The 15,114-nt window shown below is 41.1% G+C and overlaps 1 protein-coding gene across 2 annotated transcripts in view; it reads left to right on the plus strand.

Moving 5' to 3' along the window:
* Positions 1-15,114, plus strand: part of SASH1 (SAM and SH3 domain containing 1) — a 540,145-nt gene that overhangs the window by 155,663 nt on the left and 369,368 nt on the right. The window lies entirely within an intron of this gene.

Here is a 15,114-nt window from a genome sequence, read left to right on the forward strand (position 1 = left end):
GTCTTATGCCAGTATTTATGTTAGGTGTGGGGGACCATGTTAAACTCAAGTGCTACATTCAGTTCTGGACAACCTTCCAGGATCTGCATGCCAGTGGTATGTGGGACCAGAGACAAAAGTGTACAGGGCAATGAATGTGAATGTTACCTTTGTACAGTAGACTTGTTTCTACACAAATTCCTACACCACTCTTTATCCTCCGCCCAGATAAGCAAGAGGTATTATCAGAGTTCAAGGACACATTCCAGCCAGGCAAAAACCTTTGGGTGGGGAGTGTGGCTGAAAAGAGGGTGTGACTTGAGAAGAGTCTTGAGAGCCTGGATAGAGACCCCTGCGGGGGCCACATTTTATTTCCTGGCCTGAGGTTTCCCATCCTCAATTTATTCCTGTGAATGCATCATAGTTTTATCTGGAATGAAAAGAACCATGAAACTACTTCCCTGAACTTAAGAGGGCTTTGAGCTTATATTTCTCAAACAGCAATCCCCCTGACGAACTGAAATGGGGGGAACCGAAAAACAGTTTGTCTGAAGCATTCAAAGAAATAAAGTTAAAAAATAATAACCACAAGGTCCAACTCATTGACCATACTTAAAGTGGCATTTTCAAGTCTGGCCAATACATAAAATGTTCATCGGGGCTTTGTTTGAGCTAAGGCTCCCCAGGCTCAGTCTTGCCTGAAGCTGTTTGTCAAGAGTCAATCATCATTTGACATCACAGATTCTCCCAATGCTGCATCATATTTACAAAGTATTGGGAATTCATTTTTTGGGCAGGCAGGTCCTCGGATTTTGACATAGCCTAACACTGCTTGGCAGAATTTCTGGGATCTTTCATGACCAGAACAGAAGGTCACAACAGCAGCATTTTCAGAACTTGTAGTTGAATCCATTTATGAAGAAAGAGGAACCCATATTCCCAGTACTAGAGTAGTAAGAATGGGACATAATTTTGAATGTCATGGTTTCAGCCTAGAAAAGAATGTTTGGACCCCCTCTGCCAAGTCCTTGAGCCAGTCCCCATATAATGAGTTTATGGGGCAGGACTTCCACACAGGTTGTGGCTTTCAAGCAGCCTTGAGTTCAGACACCACTCTCTCTCTTTAAATGAAATTAACCATTCTTGCTTGTGTAACGTCAGAAGAATTTTCTGGCTACTTCTACAACCTTTTAAAAATAAACTCTAGAGGCAGGAAGTATCATTCCTTTTATCTGAACAGCAAAGTAAATTAAAACAATTTATGAAAGATCCAAGTTTATTACTTTTGTGCTGTGCCAGGTTTGCTAAAATAAAAGCTGGCAGAAACATCTACTTAACACTGGAATAGCCGTCACTGGAAGCAGCAATAAAATGAAACAACTTATATAAATAGTGAGTTAGTATTGCCTTTCTCTTTTCATTTTCTTGCCTAAACCATAATACTGTATTGCTCTTAATTTTAATTGAATTTTTAAAATGTATTAAACCCCTTAGTGGTGCACTTATACGCTCTGTGTAAACCACACATTATTTTGGGATGTGCTGAATCTTTCAATATTGCCAGGATTATATCATTCTTTAATGGCTATTACATTCTGCTCACTTCCTCTGCTATCAGGCTGACCTTGGGCTAGTCACACTTCTCTGAAGTCTCTCAGCCCCACTCACCTCACAGAGTGTTTGTTGTGGGGGAGGAAGGGAAAGGAGAATGTTAGCCGCTTTGAGACTCCTAAGGGTAGTGATAAAGCGGGATATCAAATATCCAAACTACTACTACTACTACTACTACTACTACTACTACTACTCTTCTTCTTCTTCTTCTTCTTCTTCTTCTTCTTCTTCTTCTTCTTCTTCTTCTTCTTCTTCTTCTTCTTCTTCTTCTTCTTCTTCTTCTTCTTCTTCTTCTTCTTCTTCTTGGTTTTTAGTGCAAATTTCAGTCATTTGTAGTAGAAGATTTTTAAATATTGGCTTACCCATGCATGCTTGCTCCCCAGATATAATTATCATGTTTTAAGAAATAGTTTTTGAAATTAATTTTTTTAAGAGTGATAACTGTATGAGAAGCATGCTAGCAAGAAAAAGAGATAGTCAACATGAAATCTTAAGCCCTTCTGTAATTTTGAGTAAAGTTTTGTAATCTCATATCCATGCCACTAGAAAGTTAATCTACATTGGCTGTGCTTGTGACTATTTCATATCTATCTATATTTCAATATCTATATCTATCTATATTTGAAAGATCTCAGGTAAGTGAGGGGTTTCTCTTTGTATGTGAATTGTTCAGACTGTACATAGGAGCTACATGAAAGTTCAAAGAAAGCTATTCATTTCCCTGTCTGTAATGCAGAAGAGCAATGAGGAGCATGGCTAGGTCAATGCATGTTGTCAGAGCAGTCCTAGATTCCATTCACCAGTACAAGCTGTATCTTATTTTTCTTTTTGAAGAATGTGGACCTGTACAGGTTATCAGAGTAGATGTTCTTAATAGGTTCACATGGGGTAACATGCAAACTGGCTCTGAGAAACAAGACCCAAAGTGAACAATGAAGGTGGGGAAGGATTATGTAGGCTTAACAGGTTTAGTTCCCACCCCAAAGCTATCCTTAATTGTGTATCTTGACTTTTCCCCATATAACAGATCAGCTGTCATTCATACCTATGAGAAAATATGAAGCATTGCACTTGTGGACATTGGCATAAAAGTAAAAATTATCCCCTATCTTACATTTGGAAGTCTAGTCTCAACTCTAGAGATGGGGATTGCAATGTGCTTCTTTTCTAATAAGTCCTTGTCTTTCAGTAACATCCTACATTAGTTCAATGAGTCTTATTCCAAGGTAAGTTTCTATAACATGGGTCACCAATGCAGCAGGCACACATGAATCCACAGGGTATTGTTTTTCCTGTTCCCCTTGTAATTAAAATTAGGCTTGAAAAAGGTCTTCTACCAAAGGCTACACAGTTGGTTCATAAAATGGACATAAGATTGAATAGATAAAGGCTTGTTATCCAGGAGATACTTGGAGATACTTTTTATAGTAAGTGGTTTTTCTAGTAAGTGGTGTATAAATTGATTAAATAAATAAATCGCAGCTAAATCAAGAGAAGTGGTACTCAGACCCCTACATCTAAGTGTACTCATGTACCAAACCCCTTCCCATTTGATTCCCCACATGTGCTCATCTATGTTCTTCATATTTTTATCCCAGAAACTGATTCTATATCCTTATCCAGACAATTACGACTAAAACACACAATCAGTATAAATATTAAAAAGCAAAATTAAATAAATAGACCCTTATTAAAAACAGCCCTGCAAACACAACCATTAAAAGCACACACATATGTGGATGTACAATATCCACCCACAACAGCCAATTTCTGGCCAAGGGTCTGTTTGAACAAACAAACAAAATTCTTTGACTGCTTGTGAAAGGAAAGCAGAGAGAGGGCTCCCCTAGCTTTTCATGGAAGGACGTTCCACCATCTGGGAGCAGTTCCTGAGAAGGCCCTCTCTCATGTTCTTGCCAAGTGTGCCTGTGAAGGTGGTGGTATACTAAGAGAAAGCCTTCCCCAGAAGATGACTTAATTTTTCATAAATATTTATCTGTGCCTCTAAACTTAGTGAAAAGGAAGTGTAATTGTGTATGTCCCAAGATGGCAATCAAATATTTAAAACATCCCAATTATCTGGAAGTAAAGCTCTAGCTGAAGTAAACTAACAGTATGTGTGTTTATATTTTTCAAAGCACCTATAGGAAAATACAAAGCCATACATGTTTTCATTCAGAAAACAAATTTCCCTTAATAGAGGAAATGGGGGAAGAAACCATTATTTTTACTAGACAACTAATCTTTATCCTGTTGCATAGGTAAACATACATTACTCTCAAATTAGCAGCATTCCATAATAAAAAATTCCAGTTTCAGCAAGTTTATTTTCTGCTGAGCATTATGAAATTTAATACAGAGGTAATGTTTTATTGACGCTTGTTTTTGGTGACCTTTTATGTCTTGCGTTTGTGACATATTGGTCCTCTGTCTCCAATACTATGGAATTCTAATGGCTAGAATGGAATGGGTCAGATAATGAAAGTCTCTGGTACATTAACTTTCAATTTCATGAATGTCTGAATACTGTATGGAAGATAAATAACAGGCATTTTCTTGCTTGTACATGTTAACATTTTATAAGCTGGTTATATTCTCTGCTGTATTACTTAACAGCAGGCTGTATGTTATGAGAGTAAAATGAGTATGTACATTTTTGACAAGGATAAGATTGCATAATAGCTTGTAACTTTTAGGAGAATCCGGTAGGAGAATATGCTGAGTAAGGTGTTCTAAATGTACATTTCATTTTGCTTAATGTAGGTGAATATTGTCCTTACCTATTGCTCTTTGCAGGAAAGTTTTGTTTGGCTTAAGAGGCTGACTTGGTTTTGACACTTTTCATAGTATATTTTGGGCTGGATGCTAAACTTAAAAGAATGCAAAACTTACAGATGTTAAACTTTTTTAAAAAAACAAAAATGTAACTCAGTTTGTCAATTAGAACAAGTCAAAGGGACAGTAAAATAATATATTTTTATGGACCAACTGAAATTCATAAAATGCTATGTGAGCCTTTGAGTTGCACAGATCACTTCCTTTGGCTGAATATAAAAAGAACAGCAAAAATATATATGGGAGTATTACTTCAAACTTGAAATGGTAGCAGAGAAAACCAAAATATCGCAGACCTGTGATTGGTATAATGAATAAATCTCAAGTTGCATAGAAATATTCTGAAACAGGAAAACAAAGGCAACGGGGGGGGGGGGCTCTCACTTTAGACAAATCCATAGCTGCTGGGGCACCTGGCAGAAGGAGTTCCCAATGTCTCTTAGATGAATCCACTGAGCCAGGAAGCATCAGACACCAATCATAGTCCTGAGCTGACAGGACTATCAGTGCCCATACCTTAAATATGAGGTCTTATACTGGTGGCCTTAGATTGTGAGGTCCTTTTCAGTAAGCCTCTCTGCTACCAGGTCTTACCAGTTCAAGAAAAGGGAGGATTGGCAGGGAGTGCTACAGTGCCATAGCGAGCAATTATGAATTAGTCCAAATTCAAGAGGTTTTGTGTTCAGTTATAATTTGCCCCTGTTACACATTTTGTCACCATCGCCAGTCTTTTTTCAGATCGGTTTTTTTTCTGGTCACCATGAATTCTCTAGCTTTATTCAGGAATTCAGCTTAACATGTGAGGGCACAAACTATGTAGGAAGCATGTGGGCATGTGTGCTAGTCCTGTTCAGCATCTCTTCATTTGACAAGCCTGTCCCCTTTATTCCTGACCTTTACACATTCAGTGCAAAGGTCTGATTAGAGCAGGGGTTGGAAAACCTTTTCAGCAGGGGGCTGGTCCACTGTCCCTCAGACAGGGGCCGGACTATATGGGGGGGGGATGAATCAATTCCTATGCCACACAAATAACCCAGAGATGCATTTTAAATAAAAGCACACATTTTACTCAGTTAAAGACACCAGGCAGGCCCCACAAATAACCCAGAGATGCATTTTAAATAAAAGGACACATTCTACTCATGTAAAAACACGCTGATTCCCGGACTGTCCGCAGGCCGGATTTAGAAGGCAATTGGACCGGATCTGGCCCCCAGGCCTTAGTTTGCCTACCCAAGGATTAGAGGTTTGAAGGCCATCTTTTCATGTAATCAAATTTACTAAGCCAAACAATAGTTTAGCATGGATATATAGTGGTTTCTGGAGAGAAGATTGCAGCTACTGAGCTCCCTCCTCACTACTGCTGCTACTGTCTCCCCCAGACAAACCATGAGTGGTAAACAAAGAACAAACCTTGGAGAGACAAACCTGGGGCCCAGGTTCAGACATAGTGCAAAACCATGGCTAGCGTGCCCTGGGCTACAGGGGAACAGGGGAAGAAGTGCAGTGACCATAATCTTCTCTCTGGAAATCTGCACATTTGCTTGTTCTTCCAAAACCATGGTTTGCCTTAGTGTTACATGCAAGCTGAGAACAAGTGTGTTCAGCTGAATACATGTAGAAGCCTCCTCATGAGTCACAATGGGGAATTTTGCTGGGGCCTACAGACATCTCACATTTCCTACACTGTTTAGCTGAATGTTTGACTAGAGCTTCTTTTACGTCTCAGGTACATGTCCTGAATTACAACTACCAGTAAAGCAAACGTTGTGCCTGCTATTCCTGTGTCAAATCCTGTCCAACTTTTGTCCTACATCTGATTTTACATTGGAACTGATCAAGCCAAGGGTTAATTTCCTTGAACCTAATGAACCTAATTCCACATGTGTCACATGCACTGATTGACATCTGACACAGGTTAATTGTTTTTGCACATGTGATGATACTACAAAAAGTGTGACAATCTGTTCTACCTTTAGATTTAAGGACACACTCTTATTTCTGATTCCTTAAAGCACAGATAAGGGGAAAGACTCCCCAGCTCAGCTAGGGAGGTTTTCTTTCCCTTTTTTGTGGTAGGTTTCCAGTCATGATAGATTTATACTGTTGGATTACTGTTGGGCACCAGTGTCTTCTTTCTTAAAATCCTGACTTTCCAGATTAGATGAAAAATGTAGTCAGATGTTAGAAACTTTTCAATAATGAACAAGGTCTCCTGTTGACCAGCAGAAGTTGGACTGCAATATTCTTTAAATGCAATTTTTTTTGGGGGGGGGGGGTAACGTACTTTATTTTTAACTATAAAGAAATACATACATATATATAAAAAAACCTATATATATATTTTCCCTTTGCACTTTTGAATTCATTGGTATTGGACAGCGACATCCTTAAATGTGCATTCCTACAAGATATATTCAGAGCAGTTCCACAATGTATGCATGTTCAGTGCTGAGGCAAGGTTTTCTTCTGCATATTCAATAAATGCTGCTTGTACGTCATGCAATTTGAGTGGCTTATCTCCCAGTGACAGTATGAGCTTCATCATTATCAGTCTTTCCCATACTTAAGCAAAACACAAATCTAGAGCTGTCCTCATTTTTTCCTTTTCCAGACAAATGTTGTTGAACATTTAGGTGTAGTATTTTAATTTAGAATCTTGTATTTGGGTTGGTTTACTAGGTGGGTTTCCCTGGTGCCATTGGACCCTTTCTGTAAACTCCCACGAGGTCACATGTGTTAGCTCTGCTGTACTGTAGCTTAATGGAGTGGTGTGCGATCACATGCGGAGATAAGCAGGTTATCCCTTATTACAGGTCAATTATAGTTGAAGCAAGGAACTATTTTTAAAAGTGCCCAAGTGTCTTTGACACTCCTCAGGCAAAGGAATGTACACGGCCTGTAGTTAATTATTTATTGTCAGAAGCAATCACTTACAGTAGTTTCTACAAGACATTGAGTACACGGGCACACAAGTTCTAGCATCTAGGCAGCTGTTCCCAGTCTGCATCCAAGGGAGCAGTTAAAGTTACAGGGTATCATAGACTGGCTGGATGCAGAGGAGTGTCCTTCTGGCCAAATTCTTATCCAGGAACTCCTGTGCGCCTCTGGGAGTAGCTTGACCGTGCAATTGTATGGCAGGTGTGGAGGCAACTTGTCTGCCTCCTCGTAGAACATATCCCTGAAGAAGTGGTACTCGGGTAGAAGTTGACCCTCCTAGCCTGTAAGCAGCCTTGGTAGAGTGTTGGCCTCAGATCTTCAGAACTCCGTCTGCCCACTCATGCAGCCCATGACTCCTTGTGGCTCTTTGCAGCCCCCCATGACTCCTCACAGCTCCTCAGGGCCACTCATGGCCCTCAGTACTTCCTGTGGCTGCAGCAACTTCTTGTGGCTGTTCACACCACTCTTCTGCATGGCAGTGGCTCTGGCAGCGCTCAGACCTAAAGACCATTGAGTACTAGACCCAGGCGATGCAGGAATCATGTTGAGTGAGCCAGGTCATTCCCAGCACCAGGGGGTAGGTGACCAGTTTGGCCAAGGAAAACACAGCTTCCTCGCAATGTGCTGGCAGTTGAGAGTTAATTGAATGGTCAGATGCATGGCAGTCGTGGAGACCAGTAATCCTCAGCAGTCAGGAGAATTCTACAAAACCTTTTGATGTTAGAAAACTTTGTGAAGCCACATTTGAAAGCAGAAGATGCTTTTGTGTTCAAATGTTCTTCTTACTCAGAATTGAATAGATAGTTGCTTAATATCAAATAATACTGTCGCTGCAGAGTCATCAAAATATTCCCATTGAGAACCATGTTTTGCTAAGAAGAGATGGCATAGTGGGTGGGGAAAATCTGATGCATTCATTATAGCCTCATTCAGTGCCCACATCTTTAAAAAAAACACTGGATGCAAAGTGATTAGCGTCAGTACTAGTTTCATCCTTTGAGACTGATGGATCTGAATGAATAGGGTGGTTAACAAGCTGGGAATTTGGCCAACATGCAGTGTCTAAATAGAAATTGAAGTTGACTTCCTCATTACAGGGAGGTCTTTGGTTTCTATAGTACATTCTGAAACCAATCCAAGATGTGTGCGTCCCCTCGAGAGAGAAAAAAGGGGTTCTGAGTTTTAAAAAAAGTAACCTCGAAGGGTTTATATTAAATGAGATTCCATATAAGATTGTATGAAACATGATGCCAACAGCAGGGTCATTCACTTCGGGAATGTTTCATCATTTTATGGTGGCAGCAGCTGAGTCAGTTCACCATGCATCTCTGAGACAAATTATATGTCACATTTTTCAATTCACACTTTTCAGCATTATTTATGATGTTGTATGAGAATCCTAAACATTCTGAGACTGGGTGGAATCTTCAGCTCATAGTGGCAACTAATTCCTTTTTAAAAAAGCTTTTTTTGTGTGGAAATGAAAGCAGGACATTAGGTTTGATCATTGTCCGACTGATGTTGTTGCTTAGGGAGTGAATATAAAAATCTGAAGCAAAAAATAAAAGCAAGATGTAGCAGTTGTGTAAGATGTGCCTTTTAGGAAAAGTAAATGTGATCTATTACATAGCAAGCTGGAGTGCTAAGAGACCCCTGCCCTGGATGCATGTGAAATGACAGTAATAGTAATGTGCTGCACTTGGATGGTCCCAATATAGTTTGTATAACACAATGGCTGCATATGATGATGAATAATTGTAATTTATATAAAAATCAATATTAAAAAGGGAAGAAATTGTAGAATCTGTTTACCAAGGCAAGCCTTCACAAGGCAGTTAAAAAAAATATATTGTTGACTAGTCCATTTCATCCCCTGCCCCAAGCTGCAAATCAAAGTCCTGTCACAAGTCTTTATCTGGGGATACAGTATCTGCTTCAGGATCAGTTGGCCCAGTCTACCCAAGTTGGTGGCCAGGAATTCCCCTCTCTACTTACTCTCAATTTCTCTCAAACACCTCATGGGCCCAAGCAAAGAGAGGTAACCCTCCCAATGGCTCTTGCCCTCCAGACTCATGGGACCCTGAGTATCCTTTGTTGCTGGGACCTGCTTAAAGGCTTCTCCCAGTACAGAGACTGGTCTCCACCTCACAAGGCTATATTGGGGTGCCCAAGGGGTATAGTCATTGGAGGGTTTTATCTCACCCAATTCAGCAGTCACTGGCTGCTCCCCTGGTGCATTTTCCTCCACCACTATTCCCTCGGGTGCTCCTGCATGTTTACCTGCACCTCCAAGTCTTCCTGCTGCATCTCTTCTTCTGTCATCTCTGCAGGCACTGATTCCTCTTGCTCATATATGCACACCTCTTGAATATCCTCCTGCACTGCTGGCACACATGGAATAAAGAGATTTATAAGCAGCCGCTCTTCACCACTCTCTTGCAGTTTGCTGTTCTCTGAGGCAGTTTCCTCCTACACCCCCTCTTCCAACATCAGGCTCGCAAGGGGTAAAGAAATCAATCAGAAGCAGCTCCTCAGTTCCTCAGCTCTAGTCAGCTCACCCTTCTCTGAAGCATTCTCTTCCCCCTTGCCTTCAGCTACTGACTGCATCTCTTTGCAGTCCCAGCCCCTCAGCTGGATGCCTTGCAGCTGGGCTCCTGGGTCACTTTCAACCCTCCATCTCATCAGGCAGGGGTCTCACCTCATATGAAGTCACACCTTTATTTCCAAAGAGGCTTCTCACTCTGCTTGCAACTGCTCCATTTTACCGAACCACTGACAATACTGTTACTCTAGCTCATCAAACTGCTGGCTTTGTTGCTGCCCCATTTTGTCAAGCATCTGGTCTCGCTGCTCCACTGGCTGCTGCTGCTGCTGCTGCTGCTGGTGGTGGTGGTGGTGGTGGTGGACCATCAACCTGACCTGCTGTTCCCTCCATTTCAACTCAGGGACACCTCATTCAGAGGCCCTCCTCCAGGAAACATAAATCCCACTCCTGACTCCAGTGTTGCATGCCACCCCAGTCTCCAGAAGGTGTGAGATTCTCAGAGTTCCAGGCACTTACCCAGGATTTGGTTTTCTCATAATAACGGGCAGCAGAGACTGTGGTGTCTTTAGGATATATGGTTTATCACACATGTATACAAGCCTGTGATGGGGGGGGGGTGTCTCACACTATTAACACCACAAGAAGGTTTTGCTTCTCCCATATCCACAGCCTTGGATTCCAGCATAAATCAAGCATGTCTCTCCCTTACAGACTTCAGCCTGCTTCTAGCTTCTAGCTCTCACATGCCTGAACTTTGTCTTTCTAACTACCAACCAGTTGAGGTAGGGGGGCCTACCCATATTTTTTTCTTGACACAGAGCCACTTCCTTTGTTACCTTAATGACACATACTTACGGGGCCATTACCAAGAATAGGCCTGGCTATTCCAACAATGTAATGCTTGCATGATCCAGAAATTAGAAGGGACTCAGGCATACAGCCTCTCCCCCCCCCCCCCGCACCGCACAATAAAAACTCACAACACTCAGTTAAAAACAAAACAACTGGAAACATAATAAAAACAGTACCAGAGAAAATAATATACAGATAGCCCCAATTTTTTAAAAAAGATCATTTGTATATTCATAATCATCATATCTCCTTAGGGCATAGGTAGGCAAACTAAGGCCTGGGGGCCGGATCTGGCCCAATCGCCTTCTAAATCTGGCCCACGGACAGTCCGGGAATCAGCGTGTTTTTACATGAGTAGAATATGTGCTTTTATTTCAAAGGCATCTCTGGGTTATTTGTGGGACATAGGAATTTGTTCATTTTTTCCCCAAAATATAGTCCAGCCCCCCCACAAGGTCTGAGGGACAGTGGACTGGCCCCCTGCTGAAAAAGTTTGCTGACCCCTGCCTTAAGGTCTGCTTTAAGAATGCAAGAGAGGGAGCCATGCAGACATCAGGGGAGAGGAAATTCTACAAGTGTGGAGCCACCACTGAAAGGGTCCCTGTTACCCACAAATCTGACTAAACTTAAAGGTAAGGGGTAAAGGGACCCCTGACCATTAGGTCCAGTCGTGGCCAACTCTGGGGTTGTGGCGCAATGGGCAAAAATGGATCTTTCACCATTTTTGCTATATTTGTTTCACCAAATGTTTCATTGTCCTCCTTTGCTCAGTATACCAAGGAGGTAAGAAGGCTCTCTGGGTTTGGGTGAGAATATTTGGAAGCAATTACTTCAGTGCCCTGTGCCATCACCTCACTCCAAGGAGATACTCAGTTCAGAGGAGGATCAAGCAGGAAGAAATAACCCTAGACATTCATGTGTGCAAGCAGGGAGAAAACATGCAACCCAACATAGATTTTGAATATTTTTACTGCAGCTAGTTTTAAATAGAAAAGGTGATTGACTGCAGAAAAAAGAAAACCCCTCACTCTATGCATGCTTCTTCTCTGCCTGCGCAATAGCTCTGTAGGATTGTAGCCTAACTCTGAGTCATTAGAGGAAATTGCATACTTCAGCAACTAGGCCTACATACTAGAAGATCACTGCCCACTCTTCTTACCAAATTGAAAAGGATAGCTAATGCCATTATTTGTGACTGATGGCATTTCACACAGCCAGGAATTCAAACTCTAGCAACTGAAATGGGAATGAAGCATCACCTGCAGTAAATTTGATCTATTTGCATTTTAAGTGCTGAGTGTAGCAGATTACATTACTCAGCTTTGACCTACTGGTGGCATAGAACTATATTTAACTGCTACTGCTATGATTACTATTATCATTAATTGTTATTATTTTGCACCCCAAAACATTCTAGCACATAATTAGTAAAGAACAACTTATTACTCAAAGCAGGCATGGGGTAACTGTGGCCCTCCAGTTATTGTTGTGCCACAACTTCCATGAGCCCCAGTCAACATGGCCAATGGTTGGGGGTGATAGAAAATCTGGAGGGCCACAAATCAGAAACCCTATTATATAGTATGCATGTAGATATATATTTTTTTCTCTTTAATACTATTTCAGACCAAGAGACTAGACAGCAACATAACTGCAATGGGTTCTGCAATATCTGACATGCAGTATAAATATAGTGACAGCAATTTAGTTGCCTGTATCCCTTAATATATATAAAGAAGTTGAGATTTTCCAAAGATGATTTGTCTTCCATGTCATAAACAGGCATAACATCTGGGCACCCAGTTTTGCCCTTTAATTAAGGTGTGCTTAATTGCGAGGATAACAACATTTTTCTCATTTTGTTTGAGGTTCTATTAGCATTAATGTGTTGGACTGTATTAATGTGTTGAACTAATTGAGATGATCTACTTAAATGAGGCTATCAACAAATAGCATTAAAATGAGACAGAACAGTTTGGGATATATTGCAATAAAATTAACTGTGGGGAGATAATCAATGTTTTCAGCATTTATTGATTTATTTTAATAAATACTCATGAGTCCCCCTACATGGGGCTGTCAAAATAAGCTGCTCTTTATGTATAAACTGCTAAACATACCTGGATATGGTTTATTTACCTCAATGAAATTCAGTGAGATAGTGATAACTCTGAGTATACATTGCTAGATGCCCTAGATAGCAGGCATCAATTTATTTACTATGTCCAAAAGTAAATTAGAAAAGGAAATAAGCAATTCCAAGACAGACAGGAACACACTTGGGTTGAGTTAACAAGGTGACACTTCTGAATTAGACTGTGGTTAATGCCCCTTGTTTTCAAGAAAGTCTAAGAGAGATCAAAGTCCAGTTTTCAAGAAAGGCTAGCAAGTGAGATGCACAGGATATTCAACTAAGTTTTACTGAGGGTAGACTTACTAAAATTAACAGGTTTAATTTAGTCATATTCATTAATTTCAGTGGCTCTACTCTGAGTAAACCTTAGTTGTATGCCACCCATAAAAAGCTTGCCTAAACAGAGTCAAACCATTCGTCTGTCTACCTTAGCACTGTCTGCACTTACTGGCAGTGGATCTCTTAGGGTTTCAGGCAGGAGTCATTCCCAATCCTAGCTGGAAATGCCAGAGGTGGAAACTGGGACCATATGTGAGCAAAGCAGACGCTCTACCACTGAACTATGGTCCTGAGCTACTGGATGCTGTGTGTCTCAATTCCTTTAATAAGTATGGTCTTTGCAACACATGCTATCCAAGCAGGTTTTCATTTTGATGACCCAAAACATACTTGATTTTTAAATATGTTGACGGCTTTTTTGGTGCATGGAGTTCTAGAGGATGGTGTGGGACATGTCATGCTCCTTCTGCGGTAGTTTGTCTACCTTTGGTCCCCTCACTGCACTCAGCTCTCACCCGTGACTCCTAGAAGTCAGCATGCGACAGCAGCCACACCCCAGGAATGGCTTCAACTGGCCATCAAAACCATGTGAGGGTAGCTGATGAGTCTCAAACCCTCGATGAGTTAGGGACGTCCCCTGCATGTTCTGATGGAGTGAGCAAAAGAGAACAATAGTGGGTCCACCAGCCAAGAAGGTGGTTTCTGCACATACTATACAGGGAAGTGAGAGGTAGATAGGGGTTGTCAACCTGGAAAGGTAGCCCATCTAGGAGATGAAAAAACTCTGATCCTAAACTTCCGCTGCCTGGTGGGATATCTTAAGGAGAAGAAAAGGCTACCTACACAAATCTGGAGTGGAGTTCCTAAGATGGTTGGATGGCACCTAGAATGCCTCCTCCTAGCAACTCCTGCAGCTAAGCCAGACGTATTGCTCTGCTTTCCCTTGGACCACATCAGTGAGGCCGACAGGGAGGTCTTTTTGTCTGGGCAGCCCAGGTCACCCATTAATAATAATAATAATAATAATAATAATAATAATAATAATAATACCCCGCCCATCTGGCTGGGTTCCCCCAGCCACTATGGGCAGCGTCTAACACTACACTAAAATTGGAATAAAACTTCAAACATTAAAAATTCCCCTAAACAGGGCTGCCCAGGCTTGTGCCCCAGAGAGGTCACTTAGGTGCTGCTAATGCAGAGGTCTCTGGAGTTGCACTACATTGTCTCTCAAGGCAGGTTGATTCCAACCATGATGAGGGTATGGATATTTTCAGGCATATTCTAGTCAATCCTTTGTTGAATGTCAAATTTGTGCTGTTTTAGGTTTGCTTTGTGATACAATCTTTGCCTGCAATTTCTGGGATTCATATCATGATGTGAAAGATGTAGAGTTTTGAAACTTCTCATCCTTCTGGAACAATGTATAAGACAAACATGGAAAACAAGGATAATCTGGCATATAAAATGCTGATGTAGCAGGATTTCACTCCTTCTCCAAACTCTGTTACAGAGTGCCATATAAAACATTTTTACTTTTCTGGGGATGAATGTGTGAGTAATTCTTTAATAGATTTGTTGATGTTGGCTGTTGCTCATTCAATAGCATTGATCCAGAAATGCCAGAGCTTATGATTTTGCATAGAGAAGGTTTCCTTCCATTTAGTGAAGATAACACTGGACTCAACACACCAATGGTCTGGCATAGTATAAGGCAGCTTCCTTTGTGGTACTATGTGTTTCCTATGTAGTACCTAAGCTTGACCTAAGCCTTTTGACAGAAAATGTTTTTATTTATTTAAGACAATCTTTACCATCCCGGTGCCCTCCAGAGGTTTTGGATTGCAACTTGCACCAGCCCCAGTCAGCATGGCAAAGTCTGATTTAGGATATTTATAGATTGCCCTTCCTTGGAAAGAACCTAATTCTAAGAGATAAA

Source organism: Podarcis filfolensis (assembly GCF_964270895.1).
Source record: "Podarcis filfolensis genome assembly, chromosome: 3".
Taxonomy (NCBI): Eukaryota; Metazoa; Chordata; class Lepidosauria; order Squamata; family Lacertidae; genus Podarcis; species Podarcis filfolensis.